Source organism: Lissotriton helveticus, chromosome 8 (assembly GCF_964261635.1).
Source record: "Lissotriton helveticus chromosome 8, aLisHel1.1, whole genome shotgun sequence".
NCBI lineage: Eukaryota > Metazoa > Chordata > Amphibia > Caudata > Salamandridae > Lissotriton > Lissotriton helveticus.
In genome coordinates this window covers 84,313,353-84,325,848 of record NC_136069.1, presented here as the reverse complement: position 1 = coordinate 84,325,848, position 12,496 = coordinate 84,313,353, and positions in this window count along the sequence as shown.

Sequence of the window (12,496 nt, the reverse complement as noted above, 5' to 3'; positions counted from 1 at the left end):
CCTTCTGCAAGATCTGGGACCCCAGTCAGTACAATTACATAAGGAGCCGCCTCTGGTGGCAGATCAATATGTTGTCTGATTCTTTTTATGATCTTGTCTGGTGAAAGCGCCTTGTCAGTGTTTGCGTGATTAGAAAATATGTTGTTCGAGTGTCCGGCTGGCCTTCTGTCCTTAGTTTCCTTGACGCTAGTTTCTTTATTCTCAGCTGCTTGGATAGTCTTATTGGGGCGGGATAGAATATCTCCTGTGGTGGGGGTGTGGGTGTTGGTAGGCTTCTGGCCGCAGGTACTGGAAGTCTGTTTATGGGCTGCTAATTCCTTTAAGAGTTTGTTATTGGAAGCAATTGCTTCAACTGTGGTACACAGTTGGTCACCCAATCTTTTCACTCTCTCCATAATGGGTAAGAGTAGAGATTTGACAAGATGTTCTATGTTTTCAAGTGAACAATAAGCGGGGGCAGTTTCTATTGGTTGGGGTTAGGGTAGGTTCGTTGTTCCCTGGATATTTGGATTCTTTGGGGGCAAGTTCTGCTTCCCTAGTGTATTTTGATCAGTTGGGGGACTTTTGCAAATTCTGGGTGTTTTAGTTTGTCTGCCCCGGTGGGAATTTCCCCCCTCTTTCTCTTTAATGTAGCCCCCTGACCTGATTTTTTGTGTTGTGCATAACTCTTTTTATTCACTGGATGAGGGTTAGGCAACCATATCAGTGGGGGGTCCTCCTGTGATAGATCTGAGGAAGGGTCCAAGTTAACAACGTCATTGTGCGCCTCCCTGTTTGACTCTGATGGCGACAATCGGTCTTGAAGGAGTAATGGAATACTAATGTCTGTGTTAGGAGTGTCTTCAGTACTTTGTTTAGGTGGAGTGGTTGTAGGTTTTTTAGAACCCAGGGATAAGCGTTTATTGTTTTGAAATTCTAGGGACAAGCGGCTTTCAGCAATGGATATTTCATGCTCCAATGTCGTCACAGCCTTCGTTAAAAAAGCATCTATCGTCCCTCTAATGTTCCCTCCCACCAAGCTTTTCCTGCCCTTGCTAGTTTTTGTAGTCATTCTCCAAGGAAATATAGTTGGTGATAGGTAATGTGGCAACTGTGTCACTACAGAGACTAATAACAACAAAGTCACAGACTATGGCGCTGGCTCCACAGTACCTTATTCCAAGATCTATGACAAGTCTCAATCAATCAATCAATCAATCAGTGACACTTATAGAGCGCGCTACATACCCGTAGGGTCTCAAGGCGCTGGGGGGGGGGGGGGGGGGGGGGTGCCGCTACTGCTCGAACAGCCAGGTCTTCAGCTTCTTCCTGAAGGAGAGGTGGTCTTGGGTCAGGCGCAGGTCGGTCGGGAGGGAGTTCCAGGTCTTGGCGGCCAGGTAGGAGAAGGACCTTCCTCCTGTAGTCGCTCTTCGGATGCGGGGGACGGCGGCGAGGGCGTGGTTGGCTGATCGGAGGTGGCGTTTGGGAGCGTAGAAGTTGATCCGGCTGTTGAGGTAGCTCGGGCCTTGGTCGTGTAGGGCTTTGTGTGCGTGGGTGAGGAGGCGGAAGGTGATTCTTTTGTTGACGGGGAGCCAGTGAAGGTCTCTCAGATGTCCGGTGATGTGGCTGGTTCGTGGGATGTCGAGGATGAGTCTGGCTGAGGCGTTCTGGATCCGCTGGAGTCTCTTCTGGAGCTTGGCGGTGGTACCGGCGTAGAGGGCGTTGCCGTAGTCCAGTCGGCTGGTGACGAGGGCCTGGGTGACGGTCTTCCTGGTCTCGGTGGGGATCCACCGGAAGATCTTCCGTAGCATGCGTAGGATGTTGAAGCACGCCGAGGAGATGTTGTTGACTTGCCTGGTCATGGAGAGGGAGGAGTCCAGGATGAAGCCCAGGTTGCGTGCATGGTCTGTTGGTTTGGGTGCGGTGCCCAGGGAGGGAGGCCACCAGGAGTCGTCCCAGGTGGAGGGGGAAGAGCCCAGGATGAGGACCTCTGTCTTGTCAGAGTTCAGTTTCAGGCGGCTGGTCGTCATCCACTCGGCTACCTCTTTCATCCCTTCGTGCAGGTTGGCTCTGGCGGAGGCGGGGTCGTTGGTCAGGGAGAGGATCAGCTGGGTGTCGTCGGCGTAGGAGATTATGCTGAGGTTGTGTTTGCGTACGATGGCCGCGAGGGGGCTCATGTAGACGTTGAAGAGGGTGGGGCTCAGAGATGATCCTTGAGGGACGCCGCAGATGACTTCGGAGGCCTCTGACTTGTATGGTGGTAGGCGGACTCTCTGTGTTCTTCCGTCGAGGAAGGAGATGATCCATTCCAGCGCCTTGTCCTGGATTCCGACGTTGCTGAGGCGCTGCACTAGGGTGCGGTGGCAGACCGTGTCGAAAGCCGCGGAGAGGTCTAGGAGGATGAGGGCCGCTGTTTCTCCATTGTCCATCAGGGCTCGGATGTCATCGGTGGCGGCGATGAGGGCGGTCTCGGTGCTGTGATTGGCTCGGAAGCCGGACTGTGAGGGGTCGAGGGATCCGTTCGTCTCGAGGAAGGCGGCCATCTGCTTGTTGACGGTCTTCTCTATGACTTTGGCTGGAAACGGGAGGAGCGAGATGGGGCGGTAGTTCTTGAGTTCGGTGGGGTCTGCTGTTGGTTTCTTGAGTAGAGCGCTGAGTTCGGCGTGTTTCCAGCTCTCAGGGAAGGTGGCGGTGTCGAAGGATGTGTTGATGATGTCTCGCAGGTGGGGTGCGATGACAGCGTCGGCCTTGTTGAAGACGTGGTGAGGGCAGGGGTCGGTCGGTGATCTGGAGTGGATGGAGTTCATCGTGTGGATGGTGTCATCGGTGCTGATCGGGGTCCAGGCGTGGAGGGTGGTGGTGGGGGGTGATTGTTCGGTCATGGTGTGCGTTGGTTGGTTGTTGAAGCTGTTGTGTATGTCCGCGATCTTGTTGTGGAAGTATGAAGCGAGGGAGTTGCAGAGGTCTTGCGATGGGGTGATGTCGTTGTTTCCTGCGCTGGGGTTGGAAAGCTCTTTCACGATGTTGAAGAGTTCCTTGCAGTTGTGTGCGTTGTTGTCCAACCAGCTGCCTTCAAGTCCCGTGTGTGCGTTGTTGTCCAACCAGCTGCCTTCAAGTCCCGTGTGGCAAATCCAAGAGGGATAGCCCAGCCCAGCCTTGTCCGGGCTTGGACGGGCCCGCCCTTGTCCCGGGCTTCTCCTGGGACGCTCCCGCGCGCTCCTGCACAGCGGGCATCTGAGGCAATTAAGTAGAGTGCGTGGTATCCTGTGGGCGGGGCTGAGCGGCAAACGCTTACCAGGTGTTGCAGGTCTAGCAGGGACTCTTGGTAGACAGCCCACTTAGTGCCCTTCTCGCCCCCACAGCAGGTATAACAGCAACCGCTTCACTGACAGCACTTCCCCAGTGTCCAAGGACGAAGCCGCACCCGCGCAGTGGGTGCCGCGAGTCGTGGGCTATTTCCTCTGCAAAAAGACCTCCGACAGCAGGGCTCCTCTTCAAACAACAGCAGGGTCAGCTCCCATGGAATAGGCAGTGCTGGGGGATTAAGTGCGCGCGGTGTCCTTTGGGTGGGGCTGAGCGGCGAACGCGGACCAGGTGTTGCAGGTCTAGCAAGGACTCCTGGTAGACTGAGTACCTGCGGCGTTCAGCACAGCCCACTTAGTGCCCTCCTCGCCCCCACAGCAGGTATAACAACAACCGCTTCACTGACAGCACTTCCCCAGTGTCCAAGGATGAAGCGACACCCGCGCAGCGGGTGCGGCGAGCCGTGGGCTATTTCCTCCGCAAAAAGACCTCCGACAGCAGGGCTCCTCTTCAAACAACAGCAGGGTCAGTAGGGATGTCACTTTAGAGTAAGTGTAGGGTCAGACTAACCAAATTATTTTCCTTTCTGTAAATGCAGTCCAAATTTCAAGCAGGGACTGTCATTGCATGTCTAATACATCTTGAATTGACTTTGCTTTTTATCTTGAGTCGTCTGAGACTTCTGCGTAGGATAATGTTTGTATTAGTTCCGGTTTATTTCCTGAACCTTTTACTGAGATGCCTGTATGTTCAATTCTTTTTGGCTTTGTAATACATTTTCAAACTTCAGTCCGTAGTCAGTGGTTCTTGGAGTTCAATTTGGTTTTGGGTTGTAAACTATTTACAGTTATGAAATTGGAAATCTTGCCTCTACACTTCTCAGCAGATAAAAAGATTCAGTCGACCTGACCTGGGATTCTTAAGATTGGTAAATTACATTTTAGATGAGAATCCCAGCTTCCCCAGAGCTGTGAACGCAACAGTAACCATAGTCCAATCATACTCCAATTCGGTGCATATAACTGTATGACGTCCCTTCCTGTTCTTTTTCACTGGTGGAAGTTAACCTTGACACTTGTCCCATTCGAATTTCTGATAATTCCCTACAACAGAGAGGTGACTTGTGATATCCAATTCTTTGTAATCTTATAATAAGATTCTTTATTCACAACTATGGTATTAACACCTCAATTACTTCAGCCAGAGTTTAGCCACGGCCCTAGAGGCGGGCTTCAAACCATGGCAGCTGCGAGGTGGCACCGCTGGCGTGCCAAAGGCAAGTCCGTCTGCGCCTGTCCGCGCCTGGGCAGCACCAGGGGCCAGGAACCTCACCCATTACTCTAGGGGAGTAGTTTGTTACTCCCCCTCTTAGATTCTAACTTTCAGAGAGGCAGTAGATACAGAATGCCTTCATTCCACAGAAGTAGGTCCTGGAGCTAACATCTGCTGAAGATGCCATTTCTCTTTTAATACTGCAGCAAAGGGAGGGAAGTGCACAAGGGTCCTGGAGCCCGCAAATGATTCCTTATTTTGCCTGTTTTTAAAATGTAGGTCTCTAAGCAAACATAGTCAGGAAATGTGGGCGCTATTAGCGGATCAGGAGCCAGTAGGGCTGCTTTTAGTTGAAACCTGGCTGCATGGACAGTCAGCGTCGGACATTCTGGAGACATTACCGGAGGGATATGCCATTTTGAGAATAGATAGACCTGAGAATAAAGCTATGTGCATGTTATTTTCAGAACTGTGACTGTCCTAGTCGAGCTCAGACAGTTCTACAAATAACATGAACATTCAAAACCTCATTTAGTCAAGCTCCGCATGCTCCTTCATTTCAAACAAAGTATGTAGAACAATAAAAGTAACTTTTATTTGCAGGATGAGCAGGAGGGGTCGGTTAGATGTGCATTGTAGCCGTAGTGGCTTGCCTTGTTTGAACTCGTAGGGCCCATTACTCTGTAATCTGTGGTAGCTGCAGTGGGTAGTGCAGATCAGGCCGGCACTTCAGTTTGGGGGCTGGCAGGACAGAGAGCATGGTAGGCCCGGACAGCAGTGCAAAATGCTTGATTCAAAGGGTAGCGACTTGCTTGCTGTTCTGGGCCATTAGTAAAATCCTGCTGCTGGGTTCTTTTCTTCGATTCCAAGCACACAAGTAAAACCACACTACACTCTGCTGCGACATGGTTGCTCCTTCAGTAGGCCCCAGCCGGCAAATCACAATAACCAACAGTAGTTGCAGAGATCATTGACATGCCCAGTCTTTCATTATCTCCATACACCTACCCCACTCCTAGACATTTTTAGGTCGAGCCTGGGCAGCGCATGCGCTACCCTGCGAGGCATACTGTATTCGGTGTATAGGTATATGGGCTATCAGGGACTTTGGACATGCCCACCAGTTTTGCTTGGTTAGTTGGCATGCTTTTTAAAATTCCTCTTCTCTGGTTGTTTAATATGTTCATCTATCCCGCCTTTTGGTGCTTGGTACCCTCCCAGCAGACATCACCAATTGATTTTTTTGGTTGGCCAGCTCTGGTCATTTCTTCACTTGTGAGCTCTATGCACAAATGCAGCATCCATTCATGTCATTATCGCAGGGGGAACATTTAGGCCCTTTTCTAGGTCATGGGATCCCAAAGGTACTACTCAGCATATAGTTTGTCACTGTTTAATGTTGATCACATATTCAGACTGTTATGTTGTTACCAGTACTGTGTGTTTTCTTTTTCTCACTGCACACATTCATTATCACTTTTGTCCCTTTATTTGTTGTTGACCGAACTATTTGGAATGGTTTACTATTTTGTTTGAATGATACCTGGATAACATTGATGCTTTGACAGATAATCATTGTGTGCCTGGAAAAGAAAGTAAGAACAAGCATTTGCAATGCATTAGGTCTCGCATTACTGAAAGTTTGAGCTACTGACGTTACATTAATATTTGCAACGCCAATAGGTCAATCTTTCCTTATTGCAAGACCTTTTGCATTGCAAATGCTTGTCTGTTTTAGCACTGCTCCAGACATGCATATAGAGAGCCACCCGGGCTCTACCCAACATAGTAGCAGTGCATGCACTCCTCAGGGTGGGCGCGCCCTGAGGTGTTAAATAAAGGATGTAAGACCGCTTGGGATCTTCCGCCACAGATCCAGTACCAGTGTGTGGTGTCCCTTGTTGAGCACAGCGCTAGGCTCCTGCATGACCCAGGCTACACCATGGCACATTGCGGGTGCTGCATCGCCAAAGGCAATTCAGCACGCACAACAAAATTCGTTTTATTAATTTATTGGTTAACTTACCTCCGTTCGGTCTCATTCCAAAGTTTACTACCCCCTACCCTGCCCCGTCACCGCCAAGCAGCACTCCCTCCAGGAGCCGCTACTGGTTGGATTGGGATAAAATATCGGCCCAGGCACACTAACAAAATTGGCCCACATTTGCATATTGCCTTTTCACAAAACACTGCTTCAGCGCAGTTTTATGTAAGGAAGGGGGGCGGTCTCTGACAGAGCAATGTTTTCTTTACTTTGCTTAGATTTAAAAAATGCACGGATTAGTTCACACTGGTGAAACACACCTGAGAACAGGTGAAGCCACTTCAACTCAGGCCCCCTGTCTTCGCTCAATATGCATACATTAATGGGCCGGCCCTGCGAGAGAAAGGGAGTGACACCTCTGCCTATTATATAAAGCGATGTAATAGATGCCCATCATCCCCTAAAGGCCACTCAGGCACCCATCGGGCCGCTGCCGGCATCCGAACCACACAGACATTGCCCAAATCGGCCCCAGGCTGCCCAAAAAAGCAGCCCACAGCTGCAACTCGGATACCAGCCCCTCGACCATTGCCCGAGTGCCCGCCTTGCCAATCCGACCCTGCCTCAGAAAAACATATTCTCAAGAACGTGTGTTAACTATCGCAAAATGTGCTTAACGCAACTTCCCATATCATAGTCCATTGCAGGAAAATAACACTGTGTTAACGTGGCATTCTCAACACGGTGGCACCATGCGATAGTCTCACGATAACGCGACACATGACCAAGTTATAATTAACGCGAGGCCGAAAAAATGCGAAACACCAATGCCAAAAAAGCAGCGATGGCCCAAATCGTGATACAAAAATCAACAAAAACCACCGACAGGCCTCAATTCCCACGCCTCATGCGGGAAAACACACTATAAAAACAGTTAAAAAAATGTTTTAAAAAGAAACTGCGTAGCACCATGGATGCACCCAGACCGAGTGTAGTGGACAATGCGAACCCCAAAAGCCCCCCGGAGTCCCAGACCGGGGCATCGGGGTCAGGGAAAGGCAAGGACAAGAAGTAGAGGAAAACACGAATCAGTCTGCAGGAAAACAGGATCCTGATAACAGAGGGGGTAGAAGACAATCAACTACTGTTCGTCACCTCCACTGTGTCATTGACAATAAAAAATGGGATATGGCAGTCCATCGCGGACAAGGTGAATGCAGTCGGAGTGCTGAAGAGGTCAATGGAAGAGGTCAAGAGGTGCTGGAATGAAGTGAAGCGCAAAACCAAGCAGAAACTCGCCAAAAACCAGAAGGCAGCAATGCAGACATTAGGTGGCAGTCCAGTGCCACAGGTGGAGCGGGATGAGATGGAGGAAATGGTCTCCACAGTCATCAGTGGGGAGACGGTGGCAGGAGTTGGGGGACTGGACACTGCTCAACAAGACCTCCAACAACAGCAACAGGGTAACTAATGACCAGCGACAGGGGGGGACGGGGGAGATGGACACAATGGAACACATGACAGTGATCACCTGGACCCGATCCAGCACGGTCGCTCCCCCCACGCTCCCTGACCCCAGCTCCTGCTCACGTTCTGGCTTGCTGGTGAGACCGAGACTGCAGATTGGTAACTGCTTTAATTTATTTAATTCACCTCGCGCTGTTGTTCATGTATTTAACTTGACTCGCGCTGTGAATTAATTATTTAATTCGACTCGCGCTGTGATATAATTATTTATTTTGAGTCGCGCTGGGATTTAAATAATTATTTACACTCGCGCTGGGATTTATTTATTTAATTGTTGATCACGCTGGGAACTGATTTGTGCCCCCGGTGCCGTGGTGCATCTGCTGCCCCTGCCTTACTCTACCTTTGACCCTCCATCTTGTTGACTTGTTCCCTGGCCCGCCCCTCCTCCCTGCTACCGCCTCCCAGCTGCTGCCCCTCCCACGCTCCGCCCCCCCACCATCCATTTATGGCCAATGCCCCCACGCACAGCGTCCACGCGCTGTGGCCTCGCCGAAGGTGCGCCAAAGGTAAGCCCGTCTACGCCCGTCCGCTCCTGGACCGCGCCTAGCGCCAGAGCCCCTGGTCCTCGCAATGCCCAGCCCTCCCGCATTATTTACGATGCCTCCACCCTCCTAGCCCTTAACCCCGGCCGCTCCCCCAACTGCGTCCAAGCCGCTCCTGGACACACCCATGGACCCTTCTCATGCAACTCCTGCAAATTCGACGGCACCAAAACCAAATCCTCATCCACCGACACCAAGCAGAGACCCGACACCAACCACCTAAAATGCATCCTGCTCAACACCCGCTCAGTCCACAGACACGCCATCGAACTTTGGAATCTACTAGACACCATCTCTCCCGACGTCGCCTTCCTGACAGAAACATGGATGAACGCCTCATCAGCCCCTGACATCACCATTGCCATCCCGGAAGGATACAAGATCATCCGTAAGGATCGCATCGACCAAACAGGAGGAGGCATCGCTATCGTCCACAAGAACTCCATCCGCATCTCAACCAGCTCAGACGTCAACCTCGCTAGCGCCGAACACCTTCACTTCCAAATCCACACCGACCCCAAGACCACACTCAGAGGCACTCTCCTCTACAGGCCTCCAGGACCCCGTGCTAAATTCTGCGACGTTATCACCGACTTCATCACCCCACACGCCCTCCCCTCTGAGGAATACATCCTACTGGGAGACCTCAACTTTCACCTGGAAAAGAGCAACGACAGCAACACCACCTCCCTTCGGGACAACCTCGCGAACCTCGGACTCAAACAACTTGTCTCCACGCCCACCCACATCGCAGGTCACACACTCGACCCCATCTTCACCTCCAGCAAACATGTCTCCTTCAGTCACACCACTACCCTCCAGTGGACGGATCACAGCTGCGTACACTTTTTCTACAATAAAACCACCACTCACAACCGACCTCAACCTACTCTACGAAGAAACTGGAACAAAATCACCATCGACCAGATCTCCTCTTCGCTTCTTCAAATCCCACCTACCCACTCCTCAAACCCCGACCAAGCAGCATTTAACCTCACCCAGTGGCTATCCAACAGCGCCGACATCCTAGCACCGCCGAAAAAACGTCAAATCAAACTTGGCAGCAAAAACGCCTCCTGGTTCAATGATGATCTTAAGAAATCGAAGAAACTATGCCGCTCCCTGGAGAAGGCCTGGAAAAAAGACCCAAACACCAGCACCAGGGACGCCTTCAAAAACGCCACCCGCATACACCACCAACTGATCCGGACTGCCAAGAAAGCCGCATTCAAAGACCGACTAGACAACAACGCCCACAACAGCAAGGAACTATTCAACATCGTCAAAGAATTCACCAACCCCTCAGCCAACTCCAACGACATCACCCCCTCGCAAGCCCTCTGCGACTCCCTAGCCTCATTCTTCCACAACAAAATTGCAGACATCCACAACAGCTTCGACATCCAATCCGGAAACTATCCCACCCAATCTTCTGCCGTACCTGCACCCTCCTCGAACATCCTTAACAACTGGAACCCAATCTCCACCGAGGACACCATCCGCCTGATGAACTCCATCCACTCAGGATCCCCCACAGACCCATGTCCTCACCACATTTTCAACAAAGCAGACTCCATCATAGCACCACACCTCCGAGACGTCATCAACTGCTCCCTCAACTCCGCAACCTTCCCGGAAAGCTGGAAACATGCCGAACTCAGCGCCCTCCTGAAGAAACCCACAGCTGACCCCACCGAACTCAAAAACTACCGCCCTATCTCACTCCTTCCATTCCCGGCCAAAGTCATCGAAAAAGCGGTCAACAACCAGCTAGCCGCATTTCTCGAAACCAACAAATCCCTCGACTCCTCACAATCCGGCTTCCGAGCCAAACACAGCACGGAGACCGCTCTCATCGCAGCAACAGACGACATTCGAAATCTACTAGACAACGGAGAAACAGTCGCCCTCATCCTCCTCGACCTCTCCGCAGCCTTCGACACAGTCTGCCATAGCACTCTCCTACAGCGCCTCAATAACATCGGGATCCAAGGAAAAGCACTGGAATGGATCACCTCATTCCTCAACGGAAGAACCCAGAGAGTCCGCCTCCCACCATTCAAGTCCGAGGCCACTGAAGTCATCTGCGGCGTACCCCAAGGTTCCTCACTCAGCCCCACCCTCTTCAACGTATACATGAGCCCCCTCGCAACAATTGCTCGCCAACACAACCTCAACATCATTTCCTATGCAGACGACACCCAACTGATCCTATCACTCACCAAAGACCCCAACACCGCCAAAACCAACCTACATAAAGGCATGAAAGACGTATGAAGAGTGGATGATGCACAGCCGTCTGAAACTGAACTCAGACAAAACAGAAGTCCTTATCTTAGGCACCTCCCCCTCCGCTTGGGACGACTATTGGTGGCCAGAGGCCCTTGGAAAAGCACCCATCCCGACGGACCACGCACGAAACCTGGGCGTCATCCTAGACTCCTCTCTCTCGATGAACAGACAAGTCAACGCAGTCTCATCTTCATGCTTCAACATCCTCCGCATGCTCAAAAAAACATTTCGCTGGATCCCCACCGAAACCAGAAAGACAGTCACCCATGCACTGGTTACAAGTCGCCTGGACTACGGAAACACCCTATACGCCGGTATCACCGCAAAACTCCAGAAAAAGCTCCAACGCATCCAGAACGCATCAGCCAGACTCATACTAGACATCCCACGCAAAGACCATATCTCTAGCCACCTGAAAAACCTCCACTGGCTCCCCGTCAATAAGAGGATTACTTTCCGACTCCTAACCCACGCACACAAAGCACTCTACGAACTTGGACCCGAATGCCTCAACACACGACTTTCCTTCTACACCCCCCGTCGCCAGCTTCGATCTTCCAACCAAGCCCTTGCTACCATTCTTCGCATCAATAAATCCACCATGGGAGGCAGATCCTTCTCCTACCTCGCAGCTAAAACCTGGAACTCTCTCCCCACCCACCTACGTCTCACACAGAACCACCTAGCATTCAGAAAGCAACTTAAAACCTGGATATTCGACAAGTAACTCCCTTCCCCTCCTCAAGCGCCTTGAGACCCTCTGGGTATGTAGTGCGCTATATAAATTTCGGACTTGACTTGACTTGACTTGACATGCACAATTAAGTACAGCACACTGCACACCCACAATGACTCTGGATCATGTCCCTTATACCCTTGCCACACTGCAGCACATCTAGGAACAGCAAGTAGGCCCCCGTTGACTATGTGTCTAGAGGGGGCCGGTCCCACACATCACCAATCTCACAACCAACCCATGCACATGTGTCAAGCCCAGCAATGTGGCGTGTCTGAGAGCAACACTGACAATGCAAGTGACACTGCATGACCAATAGCATTGCTGCAGTCAATATACCATGAAATGTCAAACGCAACAACACTGAGGTGGCTGATTGTGGGCCACATCCGCAAAGGAGCATGTCACACTCCGATACATCCACTTGCACAAAGAACTCCTGACGTCAACAACGCATCTGCAGACAAACCGTGCCCCAAACCCCCAACTCCCACCAAGAGACCAATGTACCCAAGTATGCAACATGTCAGCACTCAAGAAGCACAGAAGTCAAAGCCACACCACATAAAAGGGACAAGGGGCAGCCAAATCAGAGTTGCAGGGGCGACTCTCCCAAAATGCAGCACACACCCATAACATGCCTAGTACATTAACAACAAGGTGGTACAAACTGCAACACGTCAAAAACAGGACAGGGGACACAGCTGGGGCTGCTTGTCTGCAGAAACTGGCCAATATCTCCTGGCATGGCAGAGAAATGTGATTTGAACATAGCCAAGTACAGACACACATCCATGATGTCATGCAAATGTCCACTGTCCCGCATCAAATAGGGAGCTCCTACCAAACAGTCAAAAT